Raw genomic sequence first — 20,298 nt, 5'->3', positions numbered from 1 at the left:
TTGCTTGAAGGAGCCATTTGAGTCAAAAAGTATGCCCAGATACTTGTATTCTTGGACTATTTCCATTTTTTTGTCTTGGAGAGACCATTGGAAAGCATGCCTTTTTGATTTTTGATTTAGTACCATCACCTTTGATTTTTCAGTGTTTACGCTTAGCCCATTCTTTTCGGCAAATTTGCTCGTGGTGTTAATGAGGTGTTGCAGGCCTACTGGTGTTTGACTGATTAGTACCAGATCGTCTGCATATAGTAGGTTGGACAGCGTAAAACCCCCTAGCTTTGGGGCATGGTGGTTACAGTTATCCAGATCTTTGGAGGGGTCAGACATAAAAAGGTTGAACAGGGTCGGTGCGAGGACACACCCCTGTTTCAACCCTTTTGTGGTTGGTATTTCTTTTGACAGACAGTTGCCGGCCCCCAGTTTTACTTGGATCCAGGTATGTAGTAACATCAGAAGTTTCAGCAATTTGGGGTCAACTCCCCACCTTGAAAGTTTTGCCCACAGTTTTCCTCTGTCAACACTGTCAAATGCAGCGGAAAAATCGATGTAACACACATATAGTTGTTTTTTGTGTTTGATTATATCATCTGTCAACAGGGAAAGGGCTAAAATATTTGTCGTGGTCCGCCCCACACACTAGGGAATGCAACGTTTTCCCGCTCTTTCCTCACTATGATGGACAGCTCAGTCAAGGGTCCTCGGCGCCCAAACAACTAGTGAGCACAGTCGAGGCTAGGCAGGTGTGCTTCCTCCCCATATCTACCACCTACAATTAGATGTAATCCTTGATGGAGGTCATAGCATCCACAAGTTTCTCAAGTGCAATCCCTGTGTACTTCCTGTGACCAGGAGGCTGCTTTCTTCTCATCTACTGCTCTGATCGATCTCTGACCCTTTATAAAAAAGAGGCATGTGAACTCACGTAGAAGCCCCTCCCGTTTGGCCCCGACACACACTCACTAGGGTATGCAATGTCTTCCGGCCCTTTCCTCACTATGATGGACAGCTCACTCGACGGACCTCGGCGCCTTTGGGAGCTTTGGCAAAGTTACAGACACACGTGGTCTCATTATTTGTGCAAATGGCAAACAAATCCGCAAGTTTGTGGGAAAATCCGCAAACTCATGGAGTTTTTTTCCATTTCTCACAAATTCGCAGATCCGCAAAATGTGCCCATACTTACTGTATAGGTGAGTAAATGGAAGTGTTATTGATTCTTTACATGTCTAGCTAGGTGTGTCAATAACTCTATGGATGTGAGACGGTGTATGAATGTTTGCATAGGTGTATGAGTATCTATAATAGTGCTGTTTTGAAGAGTGACTGCATGTATGAGCAACTATGGGTGAATGAATGAATGTGCGTGTATAGCTAGGAATTAGTCAGTGGGTATATAACAACTGCTTTTGATTTGTCTATGGTTTCGAAAATGGTAGTCTGTATTTTAGATTAGGTGTATCAAAGGTTATATTAGGGTGTGAGGAGGTGCATCAGATTATCACATGGATGATGTCATCAGTGATGTCATTGAGATGTCATCAGTGATGTCATGAGTGATGTCACTGACCATGTCATGAGTGATGTAATATGTGACATCATTAGCAGTGCATTGCAGGGGCGCAAGTTATACATTCGAATTTCTCTGGTTTTGTATGAGTGAAATGTCCAACTAACTATAACGTCCCTGAAACCTATGTTTTTTTCTGTGAATTTCTGAGGTTTTTTAAATGCTAATTTCCAACTATAACGTCCCTGAAACCTATGGTTTATTCAGTGAATTTCAAAGGATTTTTAAATGCTAATTTCTAATTATAATGTTCATTAAACCTATAGTTTTTTCAGTGATTTTAAATTATCATTCCATTCTCAACCTGGTGAAAACAGCCAATAACGCCAGTTTTCCAGCAATAGCTTTTGCAAAAGAAAATCGCCACAAATGAGAGCAAAAACTAACGCTAATAATATGCAGAGTAGATGTTCCTATGCAAAAATAACACAAACAACATTGCTACCCAATATTTTCAATGAGCAGCCAAATCTGGGGTGCAATCCAAAAACAGGTGATAAGCTGTGTTAACAGTAGGAATGTAACATCTGCCTTTTACTAGTGTAAAGTAGGACAAATACCTACAGTGTAAAATGAAGCCCAGTCCAGAATCACATCTGAAGACCAACACATGTCATAGAGCTACTGATCCTGCACCTCCAACCCCCAAGAAGGCCACAAAACCGACTGCCACCACCCTCAGGACCTCCCCCCAGGACGCCCCCCCCTACTACCAACGAGGCAGCGCACAATAGGACACAGCATGGCCCCTCAGCCACACAATAGCTGAATGTTGCGATATGTGGCAACCAAACATGTGTGAAGGGCGCAAGTCACCCACCAATAATAATGCACACAATACCAAGTGTAGCGGTGATGTGCTGGACAGACCTCACTATGCAGAGCACAAACCTCTCCATGTGTACATATACTGCTGGTTCTTGTAGTGTTGTGGATAGTGGTGCAACCAGGTTACCTCAAGCAGTGGGGAAGATCTCAGTCATGTACCTGTGTCATCGTCCCCTGTAAGCTGAAGCGCAGTGAGCTGGTCCAAAGTACGCCACTCCAGTGTAGAAGTGTGAAGAAATTGACCAGGGCTCTGAGCGTGGTTCACTTGTATAAAGGCCAACACGTCAACAAGAGCAGCGGCCCTCACCCTGCCACATGGCTGCCACCAGGATCACCAGCCTCCTCGACACAGGCCCCCTGCGAACACAGTGGCACAGCAAAACAGACTTATGTCTGTACAGACTACTGCCTTCGATCTACACCGCAGACAGCAGGGCTCACAATTCAGATGGAATGGCGATTGCAGATGACACAGTCCAGTAGGCAAGACACATTGCTCCCAGTGTGGCCTGCCCCAGACCACGCATCATCGCAGGCTGCGCATATGCTAAGCACTAGAGCTACCACTAACTCAGTGCCCCACAAGTCTATGCCACATGGCCTTATTAAGGTAGAATTCATTAGAAAAAAGACATTGCCACCAGTGCGGCCCACCCGGGCCACCCATCATCGCAGGGTGCGCACACGCTGAGTATTCCAGGTGCCACTAACTCAGTGCACCACAAGTCATCGCCACGTAGCGTTATTAAGGCAGAATTCGGTAGGCAAAAGACATTGCTACCAGTGCGGCCCGCCAGGACCACGCATCATCGCAGGCTCCGCACACGCTGAATACTTCTGATGCCACTAACTGTGCAGCTCAACTCAATGCCACATGGCTGTGGGCCCTTGCTGACCACTGCTTCCGGCCTACACGGTGGTCAGCAGAGCTCACAATTAAAATTGAATCTTGATTCATTAATTACAGAGTCCAGTAGGCAACTAACTACAATGTCTCTAAGATTTACATAATATCCTTTTAGTATCCTTGCTTCAAGATCTTTTTTGATATCAATTATAGCTTTAGTATAATGACCAAATTCATCTTGCAAGTCCAAAGGAACACTGAATGGCAGTCTACACTGCGAACAGCAGAGCTCACAATTCGATTTAAGTTTTGATTTATTTATTGCAGTGTGAACTGTACTCTATTGCATTGGATTTTCTCAAGAGGAAGTCACAAAAAGCATTTCTCGAAATGTGTGCTGACTTCTGCCGTCGATCTACACTGCGGATAGCAGGGCTCACAATTCAGATGGAGTTGAGATTGAAGGTGACGCAGTCCAGTAGGCAAGAAACATTGCTCCCAGTGCGGCCCGCCCACACCACGCATCATTGCTGGCTGCGCACAAGCTGAGCGCCACACCGCCCACTAACTCACTAACTCTATACAGCTCAAGTCTATGCCACGTGGCTGTGGTCCCTTCCTGACCACTGCCTCTGGTCTACACTGCGGTCAGCAGGGCTGACAATTCAAGATTATTACTGATGCAAATTCTGTAAGAGACTATAATCTGTTAAGAAAACCAAATGTTCCCAATCTGTCCAGCTAAAGTCAACGGCACGTGGCTGTGGGCCTTTACTGACCGCTGCCTCCGGCCTACCATGTGGTCAGCAGTGCTCACAATTCAAATTCACTCTTGATTCATTAATTGCAGAGTCCAGTAGGCAACAAACTATTACATCCACGAAACCTACACATTTCGACAATGTATTCCATACATATTTCATCTTTTGTTACCTACACTGCTGTCAGCAGAGCTCACAATTTGAATTCACTCTTGATTTATTACTTGCAGACAGAATTGTACTCTATAGTAAACTACTTGAGGGTATTTTAGAGTTCAGATGTCCTGGGCGCACTGCCTCAAATTTAACGTTCACGTGTGTGTGATCACAATTGGTGACTGTGTAGTGCGTAAAGAGCAGACGGAAAATTACCCTTAACCGTCTAAAAAGTCAGAGACCATGCACAATTGAACAGCTGAGCTCTCGCAACTACAAACAATGTTCCACAATTCAGTATATTGCTAAGTAACAGAAGACAAAATAACATAGAAGCAGATCCTTTGGTGTGTTTCTTGTCCCAGCAGGGTGGAGATTTATTAGATCCAGACTTGAGGAATAACAGTAAGCCGACACGTGTTTCGTCGTGTGCCGTTGAGTCAACACGACTCTTCAGGGCTTAGACTCAAATCCTGGATGTGGGTTGAGTGTGGTCTGGAAGTTATAGCAATATTCCACGTAGGTAGACTAGAGAGAGACACTGGGATTATTGATATTCAATTATCTTTAGTCGAATAGTGGTGGACTATCCTGTGGATCTAGACGTAAAAACGCGTCCTGTTAGACTTGTTTCATCTAATTTTTGGGTGTGTCAGAGACTTCCTGGTAAAGACGCTCTGAGTATTGCTGTGTTTTAGGTGTAGACCGGGAGGGGATCCATAAAGTTGAAAACCAAGGAAAACGGGTGCGTTTCCTGGTTAGCGGTAAGCTATTGGTAGGTATCCCTCCTCCGTTGGTTCCCGGTGGCCGTCTGTCATGAGCGACGGCCACCGGGAACCAACGGAGGAGGGATACCTACCAATAGCTTACCGCTAACCAGGAAACGCACCCGTTTTCCTTGGTTTTCAACTTTATGGATCCCCTCCCGGTCTACACCTAAAACACAGCAATACTCAGAGCGTCTTTACCAGGAAGTCTCTGACACACCCAAAAATTAGATGAAACAAGTCTAACAGGACGCGTTTTTACGTCTAGATCCACGGGATAGTCCACCACTATTCGACTAAAGATAATTGAATATCAATAATCCCAGTGTCTCTCTCTAGTCTACCTACGTGGAATATTGCTATAACTTCCAGACCACACTCAACCCACATCCAGGAGTTGAGTCTAAGCCCTGAAGAGTCGTGTTGACTCAACGGCACACGACGAAACACGTGTCGGCTTACTGTTATTCCTCAAGTCTGGATCTAATAAATCTCCACCCTGCTGGGACAAGAAACACACCAAAGGATCTGCTTCTATGTTATTTTGTCTTCTGTTACTTAGCAATATACTGAATTGTGGAACATTGTTTGTAGTTGCGAGAGCTCAGCTGTTCAAGAATTGTACTCTATGTCCTCTGATTTTGTCAAGAGGAAGTGACAAAAAGCATTCCTCGATGTCTGTGCAGACTACTGCCTTCCATCTACATTGCGGACTGCAGGGCTCACAATTCAGATCAAGTTGCGAATGCAGATGACGCAGTCCAGTAGGCAACAGACATTGCTACCAGTGCGGCCATCCCGGACCACGCATCATGGCTAGCTGTGCACACGCGGAATACTTCTGATGCCCCTATCTCAGTGCACCACAACTCATGGACCCTTTATGATAGAATCTTTTGTGTATGATTTCACATCTGCTGCCCCTACCTCAGTGCACCACAAGGCATTGACCCTTTACGATAAAATCTTTTGTGTATTATTTCACATCTGGTGCCCCTAACTTAGTGCAGAATCAGTCATGGACCCTTTATGATTGGATCTCTGTCTGTGATCCAATGATTACTGTTGTACTTGTTGCCAGCACCAGCCTTTCCCTGAGGGCTGGCTTACACTCACCACACACGCATTCAGCACAGACGTCACTGGACATGTGCCCCTGGTAATAAAAAGGGGCTGAGCGCACGTGCTTGTACCCAGTTCCACTATCTATCTAACAATGTCCGTGTGTTCATTATGTGTGCATGATGCTGTCCTGGACCCTACTACATTACATTCTGCTGTGCACAGCGCTCGCAACCATGTTACTTCTGGCAGTGGGAAAAACTTTGGTAATGTAACTTTGTCTCGGTCATTGTATAAGTAAATAGGTAGAGACTGGATCATTAGAGTACTGCAAGGAGAGTGTATAGTGAATTTATAAGTGCTTCAGAATTGGCGGAGTGATTGGATAAGTACATATGTAGGCGGAGCCTAACCGCCAAGCACAAGCTTGGTTCTAATTGGCTGCCCTCCAAGTGCCAAAAACAGAAATTTGGGCTTTGCATGGCCCTGTATTGCTACAGCTGCATCACTCCACTGAATGTGCAATAAACATTCATATCCACACAGATGTTTCATGTACACAATCTTTTATGTCTGGAAGTATGGATGAATGTAGGGTCATTAATTCCCCGTACCTTCCATGTTGGCCATGTTTTGGGTGTTGGGTCACAGGGTGACACATTGGCGATTGCTGTCCGGGTGACGGCAGCACTACAACAGGGACACCCGCATCAGTTGATTTCCCATACAGCCCAGGACGGAACCACGGCCAGAGCTTTGGAGTCATTGTTTACAGCCTCACGCAGTACTGGCATATGCCAGGCAGGCCCACTCCACTTACACATAGAGGAGGGACAACAACAATACATGACTCCGATTTTCTTTGTAGTGATCTGCTGTTCACAGGCATCGTTGTCAGTATGCCACAGCCACTTCCTGACAGCTGGTTTACACCCACACCACACCCATCAAGCACAGGCATCACAGGAAACATGACCCTGCCAAAAAAAAAGACCGGGCGCACTTGCTCCACGCCATTTCCATTTCAGACTTGGTGGCACCGGATGTACTGCGGCCGGCACAGGCACACCGCCACAGGATTGTTACTTTTGGTGCACTGAGTTAGGGGCACAGTAAGTGCTTAGTGGGTGTGCAGCCTGCGATGATGTCCCGGCGGTCCGTACAGGTCAGGTTTTGTTTGCCCTGCTGGACAGCAGTGTTGGCCTGAGCCATCAAACAGTGGGGGCCTACACTATGTGGCGTGGCCTCACCTCGTCACTGAGTTAATGGCACCACAAGGGCTGAGTGCGTCTGCAGCCTGCAATGATGCGTCGTCATCCTAGCAATCAACACCCACTTTGAAGTATGAGCTTGGCTTGACCGCATGTACCAATGGCTGAGGAGGTTGCTTTGGCACGTGGTGGACCCTCTTCGACACACACCGGTGGCGGAAGGTGAGCAGAGAGGCTGGTTTACTCAGCGGCGGGCAGTGACCTCCGGGCAGTGGGAGTGCAAGGGGTGCAGTAGCCTGGGTGTGCAACGGTGGGCAGTCACCTCTGGGCAGTGGGAATGGATGGGGTGCAGCAGCCCAGGGTGTGCAGCAGCGGACAGTCACCTCTGGGCAATGGGAGTGGATGAGGTGCAGCAGCCTGGATGCACAAAGGCGGGACAGCTATTTTTGCATGTGCAGTTGTATGTACTCTGCAATTACTGATTCCATACTATGTTTCAGATGACTAAGCTTGAGGCCTGGGGGTGAGGGGGTTTCTACCCTGCCCCCCTTCTCTTGTTTTATATCTTTGTTGCGCGAAAAACCTGCAATGTTCCAGAATAAGCTACCATGGTGGTCATATTATTGTAACAAGTAGACCCCTCCGATATTGATAGCAAAGATGGAACGTGGTGTCCAAATGCACAGTATCAATAGATGCCACAGGTAATTCCAATTCACCCTGCAACATGGCGCTAAGTGGCGGAGACTTGCTCTCTGGTGGTACATAGGAAGTAATACCGCATCATTCACAGATATGTCCTTCGTTTGTTACATTGAACAGAATCTTGGTCCAGATGTACAAACATTAGGAATACCAATTTCGTAATTGCGATTCTCTCCGAATCGCATTTTGCAAATAGGTATGCCTAATGTAATGTAATGAAATCAATGTTCCTAATGTCATGTAATGAAACTCTTTTGAGTTTCATTAACGATTCCTAGTGGGTCGCAAATAGCCCTACCTCATGCATATTAATGAGGTAGGTTGTGATTTGCAACCCATTAGGAAACATAGCCGTCACAGGGCTGGTGACCTGCTGAGGTCAGCAGACCACCATGTCTGTAATTGCTTTTTACGAAAGCACTTTTTTTTTAATGGAGCCAATTTTCCTCAAAGGAAAACGTGACACATTTAAAAAGAAAAAAATGATCTTTGCTGTTTTATTTTTTAAGAGTAGGCAGTAGTCCGCTGGACCACTGCCTGCTCCTAAAAAATATTTTTTTAACATTCTCAAAGGGAAAGGGTTCTCCAAGGGCCCCATTCTCCTTTGCAAATTGGCTACCATATGTCTGAAGCTGGTGGAAATGTACTGCTGTTTTGCGGCCAGAAATTGGTTACAAATCATTAATACTTACCACTCTGATTTGGTATTTGGAAGGGAGGCCCCTTCCAAATACTCAATCTGTATATGGTAGCAAATATAATTTGCAATTCAGTAACAAGTTACCAAATCACAATTTGCCTTTTGCACATTGTAAAAAGCCTTTTTGCGGTCGTAAATGGCCAGATTCTGTGAATCGGGCCCTTTGACCCTGCAAAAAAGCTTTGTACATTTGATCCGTTGTGGTTCAGACAGCTCTTCCCACTATTCCCACCGTTGCACTTCCTCACTATCAGTTGGTTAATATAAAACAAAAGGCCAAATTACTAGCTAACAGAAGTCTTGTGGAAAATTACAGCATCTACAGAGGGAAGAAAATGAAAAATTTCATGCAAAACAACAGTTTAAATGTAAAAGCAGGTCTCCTAGTCTAAAGTGTAAAGTTGACATTCAAAATGGTATCATCATTGCTATTAATGTCTAAGTCTGATTACCTATTATACATTTTGCATTGACTGTACACAATATTTAACGTTATAAATTGCACTACGTTAATACAAGCAAAATGAGGATTTTCGCTCTATTGGGAGACATCAATATTCACCATATTTACAAAGATATGGTGCATTTCTGCTGTGTCCTCAGGCTAGCGCACTGTGTGCTGCCTCTGCAAGGTTGCCAGGGCTGTGGTAGTCGATTAATGTTTTATAATTTTTAATACAATAGGGCTGCAGCCCTTTGTATTCCGAGGAGTCTTTTTATGACAGACTTGGGACTCCACAAATATAGGGAGTTCCCATAGTCAAGTCGGGAAATAACCATGCCTTGCACCACCACTCTACATGAGGGTTCAGGCAGCCATCTCAGTAGCTTTCTCAGTGTTCTGGGAGGCTGAAACAGGTTGTCAGCATTTTTTTTGCTTGGATTTGCATTCAAAGCTTGCTGTCAAACCAAAAACCCAAGTTCTTGACCTCCAATTTAGAGGTGAGTTGAATGCCAAGAAAATCTGGCCAATTCAACTCTATCCACCTGGTGGGGTTCTTACCCACCACCAGTACTTCCATCTGTTCCCCATTTAATTTCAAACTGCTTGGAACCATTCAGTCTACTACATGTGTTAGGCAGTTACTGAGATGGGAGAATGTCCTTTCTGTTTTTTGAGAGAGGGAGATGACAATTTGTGTGTCACCTGCGTCTAGGCCTTTTCCCCGAATTACCATGCTGACCAGTGGGAACTGGACCTGGACTGGACTTTACTGTTGGCCTCTGCCTTATACTCTAACATTATCTACATTTCTTCTCCTTGAGTCTCAGAGGTCTTAGAAGTATACTCCTGTAGTTGTAGAAAGTTTGGAAACGTGTGGAAAATTCCTCCAGAGCTCTAGAGCTTCAGCAGGTCCCACTGGGAAAAATATCCGATCAGCAGTTCACATTGTAGGATTGAATTTCAGCTTTGTCCTGCTCAAAGGTCCCCACAAATCTGAAAAATTTACAAAGTCATATTTGGCATTGAGACTTATGACATTTTCAGAAAGAAATCTCCAATGCTCTACAAGGTGAACAGGATCAACCTCTTTTAGGTACCAGCCTTCGGTTCCATGGCAGCAGCTGCACTTTCAGCAGTGTCCAGCATAGGGAGGATTTTTCTTCTCAAAATGTAACAAAGTCCCATTCTGCATTGGCACTTAATTGAAGTTTCAATGCTTTTTGTTTGAAAAGACCCTTTCTAGGGTGAACTTTTTGCTTTTCTCCTTCCCACTTTTCTGCTGCTCTGGATGCTAGCCTTAGGAATTTGAGTGTGTTTGACAAAGCTGTGCAGTGCCAAAGCACTGTGCTCATCGTATACATACTAGAGATTGGTGTATATATGATTGGCTGATTCTATTAAGTTGTAAGTCCCATTTCAAGGGGTAAGACCTATAGCCATGGCATGAATCTTGAATGTGCCTCCGTGGGCCTGACACTTGGTTGTGCCATCCACTGAGGTAACTCATTGACTGTGTCACAGGTTTGCCCTGGTGGGGCTTGTGTGCACAGGTTACTGTTACTCGGCTTAGCATTTAAAAAGCTACGTGCCAAGGTTCTGCATTTCTCTTGCTAAATTGGAGTGCTCCCTGATAAAAGGGTGTGGTATTTGGAAGATGTAGTGTGTGTGTGTGTGCGTGTGTGTGTGTGTGTGTGTGTGTGCAAGGATCATGAATGGCACAGTGAAGTGTGTTTGGTACACCGGGGCCAGCTTCCCACTTTGGATTATCATGGGGAAGTGTAGAGAAAGGCTATTGAGCAGTATTTCCTACGGGCAGAATAGCAACAGTATAGTGTTTGGAACTGATGAGTTTGTAATGGTGAATCCTTTCCGGTAGTGGGAGTGGGTTTGACATTGCGGTGATGGAAATGTCACTTTTGGGAAAGTGGGCATTTCGATGCTTGCGGCTCTGTGTGCCTGTCGGCCTGTCTTCTACTTCACAACTGGGATCTAGGGGGAGTGCCACATTGGTGTATTCTTGATAGAAGGCCATAAACTAGGGGCTCATGGGAAACTGCAGACCTCTGACTCTGAGGGTCCTTTCTGAAAGAGTTATGTGGGGGTGGAATTGGCACCTACATTCCAAGGGGCAGGGTCTTGACATCACACAAGATAGTGATCTAACCTCCTGGGTAGGATGGCAGGCAGGACATTATAGAGAGGGCCTGTGCATTCCCAATGTGGCCTCTTGAGTTGATTGCATATTCAAAGGCCATTGTAGGAATAACCACTGGGACTCTGGCCTCAGCAGCCAAAGACGCTTTTGGATTTGGAATCACACTCCGCTGGTTCACAGCTGGTACATCAACACCAGGAATAATTGGGGCAAGAAGGACTGCAACTGGAAAATCTGTAGACTTGTGGTGGCCTGGAGCTTGTCGTACTCCAGGAAGGGGACTATCAGTGGGTGGATTTTGACTGGACGCTGCTGGCCTGGAGCTAAGTGCCAACTGTTGTGGCCTTGGTCCCGAAGTACTCACCAAGGGCCGGTGAGCTGGCCTTCAGTCCACAATATCCCAGGGACACAAAAAATCTTACTGTCTCCATGAGATCATAAGAAGACAGGTGGAAGGGATCGGGGTTAGGACAAGGATTGTCCTGACATACACCATCATCACATTGTGCAGAGGAGTGTGTGCGTAAAGATCAGCAGTCACTTGAGGTGCCAGGACATGAGCAGTTTGAGGAGAGTGTGGGAAGCTGGCAGAGTCAGAGGGACCCGTGATTGCAACCAAGGGACCTGTGCTAGCTTCTGCACCAGGGCTTGTGGTGTACAAAGGGTGTCTGGTAAACATGTGCCGTGAGCAGAGACTATCTTCAGCCTCCAAATCGGGATGATGACAGTGCCTGACATCACGGCCTCTGTCCAAGGTCATTGGCTCCCTCTCCCCGGACACACTCAACAAGGTGCTTTGTTGCGGATAACACCATGACGAGGCCTGAGGGGGTTTGTATGCCTTGTGGGCACCTACAGCTCACTGACAGGGCTACAGCAGGTCACACCTCCACTTGAGGGGAAAGCATTGTTCTATATTTTATTGGGAGCGTTTTTAATACCCCTGATACCCCCTACAGCGAGCCCACTTCGCTGAGGCACCCCCTTTCCACAGCATCACTCTAGTGAGGTGCAGGAAAGCTTCGAACACCACTTTGGCAGCCATCTTTGATTGGGCAGGCTCACCGGAGAGCTCGGCGCCCCTCCCGCCCTCCCTGGGTATTTAACTGGATCTAAATCGGTTTTCTGTGTTTAATGACTGTTGATTCCCTCTGAGGCGGAAGCCGGAGGTCTATTGTGCTCTCTTGCACCCCCGCTTTAAAAAAACGATCGACTTGCTAATTGTTCACACATTTTTTTAAAAATTGTTCTATATTTTATTGGGAGCGTTTTTAATACCCCTGATACCCCCTACAGCGAGCCCACTTCGCTGAGGCACCCCCTTTCCACAGCATCACTCTAGTGAGGTGCAGGAAAGCTTCGAACACCACTTTGGCAGCCATCTTTGATTGGGCAGGCTCGCCGGAGAGCTCGGCGCCCCTCCCACCCTCCTCCCGCCCCGCCCAAAGTATGTATAAAAACATCAGTACTGCCCGTCCGCGCAGCGGGCGGGCGCAGCGGGCGCGCCGGCGGCGGCGCGGAGGCGCGCCAGAGGCAAGCCCGTCTGCGCCCGTCCGCGCCGGGCCTAGGGCCACAACCCCTGGCCCTCCTCTTTCATACAACCGGAGCACTCTGCTGGAGATTGGTCCCTCCTACGCTCCTCTCTGTACTAAATACGATCTCTCCATAATGTCACCAGAGATGCAAATACAATGCCAACATTTTAATACTACACTCGCGTTTACGAATCCAACCAGCCCAGTTCAAAACCTAGGATCTGATAAAGACACTCAAGTGACCATGGCGCTTATTAATGCGCGTTCCCTGAGCAAGCACTGCCAGGAAATAGCCGATCTCATCAATGATCTCAATTTAGATGTTCTTTACATCACAGAGACCTGGTCAGATGAGGCATCTGCCCCAGACTATGTTACGGCGGTTCCCTCAGGCTTTAGTGCCTATCGCCAGGACAGGCCCAAAGGGAAAGGTGGTGGGCTAGCCATCATTGCGCGAGACCATTTGGAAGTTCGCTTCGCGCCTATACCCACTACCTCATGCGAAGCCATGCATTTTAATATAAAGCTGTCCCCGACTTACAACTTCAAGGGAGTGCTCCTCTATAGGCCCCCTGGGAACAGAACTGCGTTCCTTGATAATCTTAGTAATTTCACTGAGTCTATAGTGACAGAAGAGTCTACCACAATCTTAGGGGACTTCAACTTCTATCTGGAGCAAAGCAGCGATAAGGACACTATCTCCCTTATATCCGACCTAGAAATAATGGGCCTCAGCCAATTGGTCACGACCCCCACCCATCAAGCAGGCCATACGCTAGATGGAATTTTTTCTAACGTGGAAGGTTTGTGCATAGCCTCAGTTCTCCCCATGACATGGACTGATCACTCAGTCATTCTTATCCACCTTACTATTAAAGCCTCGTCGAGAAAAAAGGCTGCTCACATGAATAGTGGCACTTTTAAAGCATGGAAGGACTTCAACTCCAATGACCTTACAATGCTGTTAAACAACACCATCCCGGATCTATCCACTGATCCCAATACTGCCACCAACCAATTTCAGACATGGTTGGCTGAAGCCACCACTCAGCTGGCACCTACCAAATCTCTGTCAAAAAACAGAAATTTGCCTAAAGCTCAGTGGTATACTAAAGAACTGAAAATTCAAAAACAATTAACTAGGAATAGAGAACGGCATTGGCGAAGAACTTATGATAGCGAAAATAAGGAAAAATATAAACAAGCTCTTGCTTCCTATAAAGCTATGATAGTAGCTGCAAAAAAACACTATTTCACCACCAATATAGAGACCGCGAAAAATTCCAGCAGACAGCTATATAATATTGCTAAAACCCTTTCTGGAAATACCCCAGATCTCAACCCCCCCCCATCACAAGTACTATGTGATGCCTTATCTAAGTTCTTTTTCACGAAGGTCAATGACATTTACCAAGCTTTTAATTCAGACCCCGCCAGCAGTCCTGCCACGTCCTCAATGATCACACCGAAAAACACCATGACCAATTTTAAACCCCTCACCACCGACCAAATTAAGGGTATAGTAAAATCGATCAAAGCTGGGTCAGCTCTGGATCCCTGCCCAACCTCGGTAATTGCAACCGTACCAGACACAGTCATTCCCATTATCACACATGTCTGTAATACTATACTGACATCTGGAATCTATCCTGCTTCATTAAAAAACACACTGATAAAACCCCTGCTAAAAAAGCCTGGTCTAGATAAAGGTGAATTAAAAAACTATCGCCCTATCGCAAGCCTCCCTTTTCTAGCAAAAGTCACCGAAAAGGCCATGAACCAGCAACTCTCGGAATTCATTGAGAGTCACAATTTGCTGGATGATACACAGTTCGGTTTCCGCAAACACCACGGAACGGAAACCGCTCTCATCAAGGCAGCTGACGACATAAGAACCATCCGTGATCAGGGAGGTACAGCATTGCTTGTCCTTCTGGATCTTTCAGCTGCCTTCGACACGGTCGACCATAAGATCTTGGTCGACCGTGTCGAAAGGATGGGTATTCAGCTAACTGCCAAGGATCTTCTTGCCTCTTTTCTGGCCAACAGAACCCAGGCAGTCACCATGGGCCTTTTCCAATCAGCGGAACTGTTGTTGCCGTGTGGGGTCCCTCAAGGCTCATCCCTCAGTCCGACACTATTTAATATCTATGTGTCGGACCTTGCTAGTGTCATCAAAGCACACGGGATGAGCCTCACTTCATACGCTGACGACACCCAGCTGGTCTTGGCCATAAAGGGCGATGGACAGGAGGTAGCAGAAAGATTCCAAAGGGGGATGATTGCTATCGGTGAGTGGATGGCAAGAAATTGCCTGAAGCTCAATTCCGATAAAACGGAAGTGGTCATCTTTGGTAATCTTCAGCCAGCCTGGTCGGCAGCTTGGTGGCCATCGGTTCTTGGTGTCCCTCCTACCCCCACCGCTAAGGTTAGAAACCTAGGAGTGACATTTGATGACAAGCTATGTTTCATGGCCCATGCAAACAAGGTGGCAGCTAACGCCCATTTTAAGCTCAAAGTAATAAAAAAGATCATTCCTTACTTACCAGATTCAGCAGCCAAGACGTTAGTCACCTCCTTGGTCCTGACATCGTTGGACTACTGCAACGGTCTTCTGCTTAATGCACAAAGCAGAGTCACGAAAAAGCTTCAGACTGTGCAGAACGCAGCGGCACGCGTGCTATCCAAAAAACCCAAGTTTACTCCCATCTCGGACACCCTGAAAGATTACCACTGGCTAACCATTCAAAATAGGGCTAAATTCAAAGCATTATGCATAGTTTATAAGACCCTGCAAGATCAAGGACCGCGCTTCCTCAAAAAACTACTAATTCCTTATAACCCGTCTAGAACACTTCGGTCCTCCTCACTGAACCAACTTGTGGTTCAACGAAGTAGAACAGTCTCATGGGGTGATCGCCGCTTTTCTATCGCAGCCCCTAAAATCTGGAACTCCTTACCGAACCACATTAAAATAAGTTCCACGCTCCTCCAGTTCAGAAAGAAACTGAAGACGTGGTTATTCAACCAGTAAACCCAGATACCAATCTGCTGATCAGGGATACACAGCATTGCATACCAGCGCCGAGACGCCTACGGGTATTTGCACGCGCTCTATAAATATCATTAAATAAATAAATTTCTCCAGACTTGGAAGCGCACCAATTTCCTGGACCACAACCTTTTGTCTATTGGGGTATTGTGATACCGCACTCGTGCAGCTGCCACTGGGCACCTGGAGGTCTAATCTGGGTGGACAAAGCTAAGTAACTGTTTCTTTCTGTGTTAGGTGGTTCCTACTGTATAGTTAATGGGGTGCCAGTCGGGGGAACATGTATCATTGGCTGCTGGAGTTGAAGGACTGAGGGGCTGGGTCACAAGGCATGGTCAAAGACCTGTGACAGTTTGAACTTTCTGCTAATGGGAAAGTCTGACAATTGCGTATAACTGTAAAGTGTTTATCATTTATTTCAATAGAGAGATATGACAATTGCATACAACTGTAGAGTCAATCAATCAATCAATCAATCAAAGCATTTATATATAGCGCACTACTCACCCAGAGGGTCTCAAGGCGCTAGGGGAGGGGGGTCCGCTACTGCTCGAACAGCCAGGTCGAGCTGCTTCCTGAAGGCGAGGTGGTCCTGGGTCAGGCGGAGGTGGGTCGGGAGGGAGTTCCATGTCTTGGCGGCGAGGTAGGAGAAGGACCGTCCCCCTGTGGTGGCTCTTCGGATTCGGGGGACGGCGGCGAGGGCGTGGCGGGTCGATCGAAGCTGGCGTTTGGGAGTGTAGAAGTTGAGGCGGCTGTTGAGGTATCCTGGTCCTTGGTTGTGTAGGGCTTTGTGAGCGTGGGTGAGGAGACGGATGGTGATTCTCTTGTTGACCGGGAGCCAGTGCAGGTCTCTCAGGTGTTCGGAGATGTGGCTGTGACGGGGGATGCCCAGGATGAGTCGTGCTGAGGCGTTCTGGATCCGCTGAAGTCTCTTCTGGAGTTTGGCGGTGGTTCCTGCGTAGAGGGAGTTGCCGTAGTCCAGACGGCTGGTGACGAGGGCCTGGGTGACCGACTTCCTGGTCTCGGTGGGGATCCACCGTAAGATCATACGTAGCATGCGCAGGATGTTGAAACACGATGAGGAGACGGCGTTGACTTGTCTGGTTATGGAGAGGGAGGAATCCAGGATGAAGCCTAGGTTGCGTGCGTGGTCTGTTGGTTTGGGTGCACTGCCTAGGGCGGGGGGCCACCAGGTGTCGTCCCAGGCGGAGGGTGAGGATCCCAGGATGAGGACTTCCGTCTTGTCCGAGTTCAGTTTCAGGCGACTGTTCTTCATCCATTCGGCTACCTCTTTCATCCCTTCATGGAGGTTGGCTCTGACGGTGGCGGGGTCGTTGGTGAGGGAGAGGATCAGCTGGGTGTTGTCGGCGTAGGAGATGATGTTGAGGTTGTGCTGGCGTGCGATGTCAGAGAGGGGGGTCATGTAGACGTTGAAGAGGGTTGGACTGAGCGAGGAGCCTTGAGGAACGCCGCAGATGACTTCGGTGGCTTCAGATCTGAACGGGGGGAGGCAAACTCTCTGTGTCCTTCCGGCGAGGAAGGAGATGATCCACTCCAGTGCCTTCTCCTGGATTCCGACGTTGCGGAGTCGCTGCACTAGTGTACGGTGGCAGACAGTGTCGAAGGCCGCGGAGAGGTCTAGGAGTGGAGTTCTGGACTTTTTGGTTCCGTCCAGAGGTGTCAGGGATAACACCCGAAGACCCCGGAGTTCTACCTGTCTCGGTGCACAAATAAACAGAAACATGGGCTTCTCGATGGTGGAGTCAAAGACCAAAGGTTTATTACTGCAGGGACACAGAAGTCACAGAAACTACACACGGGCAGTATCTAGGAGCCTGTTCAATTTGTACAAGAAGGGTTGCTCCTTATATACTAAATATTGGCCTTCAGGCAAATTCTTTACATGCTGGTACATTCCCAAACCTTTGTGTCCTAAACAATAAATATTTGGCGTTGCACAGGAATCGTCGATAATATCTGATGTCAAACATTACGAAGAGGGGTTCCCACTATTCCATCACAATCCTGTGTCAACATTTCATTCAAGAGCCGGACCGCCTCATCGTAAATTTCGTTACCTCCCCCTAATAAAGGTCCAGAAAGAAAGAAACAGGGCCAGGTGTAGGAGATAGAAAAGCAGGATAAGAGATGTTTGTGGGTTGTAAATGGGCAAGGCTACCAGCTTCGTCCGCCTAATCATGATCAGGCCAACGAACACGAGAACCAGTATAGCAGGACTGGCCTTAGGCAGAGGAGGCAGCCTTTGTCGAGTCACGTAGCCACAGCGTGTTCTGATCTAAGGTGCACGTGTCACTAGAGAGGTGAATCTCCGGCTAAGCTTACGTGTCCTTAATCGAAATGAAGAAATCAGAGGTCATTGCGTGTCCATTGTCTATGTGAGGGCAAGAAACACAAAATGGCTGCCATGATCTAAGATGGATGCCATGGGTAGATCAGAAATGTGTTTGTAACGGGAGTACTCTTGCTCGTAGCACAGCGAAAACACCAGGATATGCTAAATGGACCATTTGCGGTTCACTGATTTACGACAATGTTGAAAACACGGGTTCAAATCGTCACGGAACCTCAGACCCTCCTTTTGCCCTTACATAGGCAATTACTCAGTCTATGTCAGAATCTAGTTCTATGCTCATCAGGTCAGTGACATGCTGTTGTATCATCATCCTTTCTCGCGCCTTTTCTCCAAACGCAGGTGGTTTTCTAAAGCAGGTTGCAGCACAAAGACTACACAGAGCGGGACCACACTGGATAATCAGGCAACACGAGAACAGGAATACTAGGATGACACCAATGACCATCAGAACCTTCCATCCCCACGCTGATATCAGAGTCCAAAACCACTCCATGAAGGACCAGTTTCCCTTGTCTACATGAATAGAGTCGGAAATCTTGTGTAGCTTAGAGATCGCCTCATAAACGGTTGGAGCGTTATTGGGAATAAAGACACAGCAGCTCGATTGGATCATTCTGCATACCCCACCTCGATCTGCAAGTATTACGTCTAGAACCATACGGTTCTGCAACGTCATGAGTCGATCCGCCTGAAGCTCAGCTGTCAAGTTGCTAAGGGCACCAGCAGTTTCGGTAATAGTAGATTCAACTACCCGTGTTAGTTGACGTATGTTTCTACTATTGGCCATAGGCCCCCAGAACGGAAGGAAACCTTTGAAGAAGTCTCCAGCTTCCTGACCAGCGGTATCTTCCTTGCTGAAAACACCTCTTGCTACTCTGGTCTTGTGATAATCAGACGAAGCAGTGTATGTTGGAGGCAACAATCGAGCAATATAACATGAGCCTGAAAAGTCAGCAGGCAACCACGTATATGCTCTGTTTTGACAGATGAAGTAGGTACCCCTAGCAGTAAGGAAGGCAGGGGAAGAGTTAGACGGAAACACATAGGTCTCAATGCATTCACTCCTCCCCAGCTGAGCTCTCGGATTTCTCCCATTTCCTTGCAAACAGACCTGACCTCGGTGAGGCACGACCCAGATTGGAGTTGAGCTTTTACGCTTGCTTTCTCCCAAACTAAGGCGATACTCTGAAGGGTTCCAACTCAAATATACTCGAAATTCATCTCTAGGGTAAGATGGAGTATTATTGACGTCTCTAATCATGTCAATAATTCCCTGAACTAAAGCTTTGTTGACAGAGTTATATTTAGTGGAACGTGGTGGACGCGGAGGATAGGTTTCGAGGGCATAAGCAAAAATGGTCTGAAGGGCCTGGAATGATCCATTATAGCTAAAAGGCAAAACCAGGTAGGGAATGCCTTTAGCCATAGTGTGGGGTATCAGGCCACACACCCAGCAGTCTGTAGTGTTAACTACCAGTTGGTGTTGGTGCAAGAGCTGTACAAAAGTGTTATTAATAAATTCTGAGCGTCGAGCTTGTTCGTGTTCAGGAAACGAGTGAAAAGAGTGCATAGAAGAAACAGTAGAAGTAGCAGGATCAAGGGGAGGTACTGTAGTTACTGGCATAAAAATCAAATTTACACCAAAGACGATTCCACCCACCAATGTTATCAAAACAATTAAAAATGTAATAGCACATTGCATTAAAAAGCATTTGCTGTGGAGAATTCTGTACAGTCGGTTTCTGCGAACATAAATCACATTTTCTCGTTGCAGCTCAGGAAGCTCCATCTTCTACAATCCGCTCGCGACCACTGATGATGTGTACGTAGATGAAAATGCCTCTATCAGCCCTGGGAGTTCCCAGAACTAACAGAAAGATCGACCTTGTGTCTGACCCCCGCAGATTCAACTAGGCACACAGCCACGACCCTACGGCTACCCAGACGGCAAGGCAATTTTAAAACAATAGAAACAATAGCAAACTTCCTGGCTGAAGGCAAAAGTGTCAAAATTCAAATATTACAATAGGCAGTTTCCTGCTTTATTTGTCCATATTGCGAGACCGTAAATTGTATCTCGGTTTTGCAGGAGCTGTTTGATCTGGAAACAATGTCTCATCAGCAGAGGTTACA

This window comes from Lissotriton vulgaris, chromosome 8 (assembly GCF_964263255.1).
Source record: "Lissotriton vulgaris chromosome 8, aLisVul1.2, whole genome shotgun sequence".
Lineage (NCBI taxonomy): Eukaryota > Metazoa > Chordata > Amphibia > Caudata > Salamandridae > Lissotriton > Lissotriton vulgaris.
This window is presented reverse-complemented; position numbering follows the sequence as displayed.